At 36.5% G+C, this 5,465-nt stretch overlaps 1 long non-coding RNA gene across 3 annotated transcripts; it reads left to right on the forward strand.

Annotated features, from left to right (window-relative positions):
• The first annotated feature begins 918 nt into the window (after window positions 1–918).
• Window positions 919–5,078, forward strand: LOC127311962 (uncharacterized). Of its 3 annotated transcripts, XR_011748603.1 has the most exons (4): window positions 919–1,122; window positions 1,343–1,474; window positions 1,637–2,364; window positions 2,458–5,078. It is a non-coding gene; the product is annotated as an uncharacterized lncRNA (long non-coding RNA). The 3 variants fall into 3 exon arrangements; XR_011748602.1 differs by having other exon boundaries at window positions 919–1,140; window positions 1,343–2,364; XR_011748601.1 differs by having other exon boundaries at window positions 1,343–2,364.
• The last annotated feature ends 387 nt before the right edge of the window (window positions 5,079–5,465 follow it).

Genomic DNA, 5,465 nt, shown 5'->3' on the forward strand with positions numbered 1-5,465 from the left:
TTCATTCCTCTCTCTATTTTCATTATTTTAGTCAGCCCAACACGTTGAACTGATCTTAGTGGCATATTGTTGTCCCTATCATTGTACAATTCCTGAATTATTTATTAATCAATTTAGTGTCTGCGGAAATAAAATTCGCCCAGTTATAAAGAATGTGCTATGTAAGGTATTTTCAGATCAACTTTTGGATTTTGCTTTGCTTAACAAGCATGGGTTTCTAAGGCTTCTGATGGTGGCAATCATTTGCTTTAGTGCCAAATCATAGGTACTTTGCTGGTCGTGTTAAAAGGGTCATTTGATGTTGATTTCATGCATGTTTGCCAAAATAAACATCTATTGAGGACATCTGAACTGCTCTATTTTGTTGGTACACATAACGTGAGCACATGCATGACTTCAGTTCTGGATTGGTAGCTTAAATTTAGTCCTTTTAAGAGGATTCTAGGATAGATTTCTTGTATGGATCTCATAAGAAATGTATTATGCCTTTGATCCTAATTGACACTTTCTATGTTGGATAATTTCAGCTTGCGCTGTTCCAAGATACATTTTCTACTGGAATACGTAACTTTGCTAGCATTCGAAAAATTATTGCTCGAACATTAACGAGTTAGTGACTGGATGTGTGCCTCACCCAAAATGTTATTTCCCTGGTTGGTTTCAAGATCAGTATTTTAGATATGCAATGTGCTATGGTGCCACGAAGGTTTCAAGATTAGTATCTTAATTTCACCCCAAATGTTCTGTCACTGGATCAGCAAGATTAAATTATGTTATACTGTACTATGGTGATTATCCCTTAACAAATTTCATTACCACAATATCTATGTTCTTCCCAGACTCGGTTTCAGGAAGTTTCTCAGGGTGTTCTCCGTATGGCTCTCTTGCTAATGCTTAAGCTGACATTTGCAGCAATTTCTTCAGCTTGATGGGTGCTACTGTTTAAGGGTCTATTCAGGCTTTGGATATGATAATAAGTTCCAGAACGTGGCTGCGTATGTCAGGCTTGCGGTTGTTACATATAAATTATAGTTTTGTCTTCAAATGTTGCTTTCTAAGGTTATCAGCGCTCGAAGAATTGGTATAACAGAATTCAGTGTCAAGCTTGCTGCTGTTATATTTGTGAGTAAAAATATTTCTGTGAGTTTCTGGCCATTGATATTTTCAGCATGTTTAGTTTAGATTTTTGTTCACCACATGCCTCTTCGTCATAACATTTCCTGGCTGGTTTAATTTCGGTCTCAAATATTGCTTATATAATCTTGCAACTATTTTTTATGCTCAAATATTTTGGAAAGCTTTATCATGACATCAATATTAATTTCACCTTACTGCCATGCAGAGGTTGGATGAAGCATCGAGCGTTTCTTCCTTGAGATGATTAACAGATCGTCATGTGCATTACTGTCCACAGCTTTACTCTAAATTGGTTACCCTTTGAGCACTAAAGTGCATCCTTCATATTTTCTCCGAGGTTCGTTTTCTTGGATAACCATGTGTATGTTCTTGGATAACCATGGATCATATTTTCTCATAGTTGGTTCCTCTGTTTACTCATAATAGTGTAGCCTTCTAGATTATGTACGAGTTCTGTATAGAGTTACTAATGTAGTTCTTGTATGCGACTTTCATGCAGCCAAAAGAGTCCAGTGAGGAATGGACTATTTTTGCTATTATATATTTGCCTTGTGCTGTGAATGAGGAAATGGAGTTATTAGTCCAAGTATCATTTTTCATCAGGTGTTCATGGACAATTGTTCATGCTCTTCTCAGATTTTGGGCATATGAGCTCACACAGTTTCAGTTATAGTGTCATCAGACCGTGGCAGTAGGTAGTGTTATGTTAATGTGAGACTTTGAGATAGATCTAGGGAACTAAATAAATGTAGACTTTCACAGGAGATGAATAAATCGTGGTTAGTGTATAAGTGACACAATTTCGGCTAGAGAAAAAAGGGAACCTTCTTATATATATAATATGCGTAACGAATTATTTTCCCCACGATGATCCAAAATTGAGCTATGCATGTTTCCAGTCCTTCTCACTGTGTTATTCGTGCATTCTAGATGTATTACTTCAGTATTCAGGGTGAGGTTACTACTAACTAACCAAAGAAAGAGAGATGGTTCTGTTCTATTCAAGTTTTTTCTGCATTCTATTTTTGTGAAACGATTACCAGAAGAAGATTTATCATTATAAAATAAAGTATGTTATTAGGACGGGTTCTGTGACTATTTGAGTTAGTTTTACATTGAAAGTTATTTACCTTGGTGCAAAATTTCGCAGCGGATTTTTTTTTCGATGAAAAGGGACCAGTAGCAGAGGGACATTTCTAATGCCCACTGCCATTTGATGAAACACAGGTGCTGGGTGTTCTGTTCACCCTTTGTTTCTCCATATATTGTTGGAGCTGATGAAAACTTCTCTGCAGCTCATATTCTTTCTTAATTTTGCAGGTATAAAATCTCTTTTCGCTATTCCAAAGTTCATCTTCAGGTACATTAGAACTGCCTCATGGTGCTAATATATGTTTAGTTGAATGATAAGGTTAGCTACAGCCTGAGCGTACAATTCAATAGTTTAGCAAATGACAAGGGGGTGTGTGTGTATATTTCTTGCATTATTTTGCTTTGATTTTACTTCATGGTTTGATGAAGTTATTATCATTTTAGTTCTGTTTATTATCAGCAATTTTTCACGCCTTACTGAATATACCAATTGACTTCACGGGTTATTCTCTACTTGGTGGATTGGTGGTTTGCAATTACCAATTGATGATTTTTAGAAGGTCTGTGATCAAATTCCCTTCCATAGAGATGTTGAGTGTACCAGAAAATATGGCATGGTAGAACTGCATGAAGTAAATCAGAGAGAGCAAAAGAAAAATGTATATGCACTTCTCTGCTCCCTGTGCCACTCGAAATTTAGTGAAAGAATTCTCCAAAAAGAGAATTAGCTACAGAATTAGGCGAACCATGAGTATCCATGTGTGGGGACTTATCAGTACTTTCGATGCAGGTCTAGCATTTGAAAAATCATCTAACACCCTTTTAGACCGGTCTGTGTATTTTACTGTAAGTGTATGCCTTTGCTTCTCGAATTTGAAAAATGTCATTACACCCTTTTTAGATCTGTCTGCATTTTTTACTCCAAGTGTATGCCTTTGCTTCTCGAATTTGCATAGTTAAGCTAAGTCTACCGTTCTACACAGATATGTTCCTTGAGAAAATGTCATTACACCCTTTTTGGATCTGTCTGCATTTTTTACTCCAAGTCTATGTTTTTGCTTCTCAAATTTGCACGGTTAAACTAAGTCTACCATTCTACACAGATATGTTCATTGAGAAAATGTCAATTTTGTAATACAAGTACAATTTTCAGATATATCAGGATGGTAGAACTGGATGCAACCTTCTGTCCTAGGCTGATCAGAACTCAAGAAACTAGCAGACCGCAATGGTATTGTTGCAGCGAAACATATAAGCATTCCTATTTGATAGCTTTTTTGGTCCTTTCTCAGTTGAAATATGAAATATATTTGCAAGATGCTGATGCAAAATGATATTTACTTGGCTACAATGTTGAAATTGACATGAACTACACTTCTCCACTTAGGCTGTAGCCATATATGAGTCCTATTAAATTCTTGAAAGTTGTCCGACTAAGTCAGGTTCTCATTCATGTTTTATGTTAGTCTTATTTTTATTTTGAATGTGCATGCATGATATGCTTACGAACTTTTTCTTGGTACTGGACTCTTTAAACATAATAAATTATCAGTAGTGTACTAATGACAATTGACAATATGCTTTACCACCCATTTGAAATGCAAATGCTCATGTCTTATTTTCTACAATAGTATCTGATGTAGGCCTCTTAATATGGTAGTAGTATCATATAAATATTTATTTACACAATTTATGCTTCGTTTGTTCTTGGATAACACAATAATAACATGATATACCTCTGATTTTATAGGAAATTCGGTCTTTGTGCTATCCGATTCTTCCTGGATGTTTCTCCTATGTTGCCATGTCCTGTGCAGATTATTGTGTTACTTTTGTTGAGTTGTGCGGGTATTGTCCGTGTGCAGCTAGCTTTTAGTAGACTCATGCCTAGCCTAGGAGACAGACATTTGTAAATTTTGGGTCGGTGGCGTTGTCCAATTATTCATAAGAATGTTTAGATGTCTTTGTTGAATGCTTTAGTTCCTTCATTCTTGAAATGCCAAAAAAATGTCCAATAGAGAAACCATACCCGTCGTTCATGATCATCTTGGTTTCCTTTGTCTCGGAATGAAAAAAAAACCATATTTCCATATATTCTAAACTGATTACAGCTAACTTTTGTTTATTAAGTTTGCCTTTTCATAGTTAACGGATTTTCCACGTGAGTTGTCATTGTTTCGCATATAAGAAGAATCTACGACTGAGGTACATTTTCATAAAATTTATTTCATCCGCCTCGCTTTTACCGGCTTATTAATTTATCTTCTCATTTATGGCGACATTTTTATGGTGCGAGCACCTATTACCACCACGTTTCCTTTGTAGCTGTGTTTCATTTTTGGTGGTGAAAGCACATATTACATCCACGGTTCCTTTGAGTCGTAGCCTCTGAAGACCATGTTGCGACAATGTCCAGAGACAGATTGTGTAAATGTTGTTATCCCTATCTTGTGCTTCATCCAAGTTTCATCTTAGCGACATCGTTTTGTAAAGCCTAAGAAATGAATTATCAAATTAGCACTTATTTTTTATCGTCCTTATACAAAATAAACAAGGGCTGAAGCTTCACGGGATAAGTGATTCATATCGTTTATCTTAACCACTTTGGTGGACAAGACCACGTTAACAAAATTTGGAACAATCTTCTTAACTTTAAAGACATAGGATTTAGGCTTAATTATGCGGGTGCCGTCCTGGAAAAAATGGAGAAGATGAAAAAGGATTATTTCTATCAAATTCGTCACCAAGGTACATGAGTGCAACTTTATTGCATTTAACATGAATTAGTCTTCTACTTTTGTTGTCTCTTTCGTTTAACTCCTAATTTAGTATTGGTTCATGGTGATGCAAACCCTAATTAGATATATAAAGACCATGCCGTTGGATTGTAATGGAGCTTAGCCATGATGGCCAGCCAACCCAGCGGCCCTCCCTTCACCATAGAGGCGGCGATAGGGGCAGAGCTCCGCTCCGAGCCTACAATAAGCTGATCCTTATGGTTTAAATTCTGACTTCATTATGCCTGCGCGATAGCGCAGCGGGTCATCTAGTAAACATAAATGAATTGAGCAGCCCCATCCTTACAACTATGCAACAATGATATTTTCAACTGAAAACTATTTCTCTTCTTTGCAACAAAAAGCAGGCAGTCAGAATGATGAACCTTGTAACTAAAATCAAGACTAATGGAAGTTCTCAACGCCCCCCTACTGTTTTTTGGCAAAAAAAAAGTCCTC

The sequence above is a fragment of the Lolium perenne genome, chromosome 7, assembly GCF_019359855.2.
Source record: "Lolium perenne isolate Kyuss_39 chromosome 7, Kyuss_2.0, whole genome shotgun sequence".
Classification (NCBI taxonomy): Eukaryota; Viridiplantae; Streptophyta; class Magnoliopsida; order Poales; family Poaceae; genus Lolium; species Lolium perenne.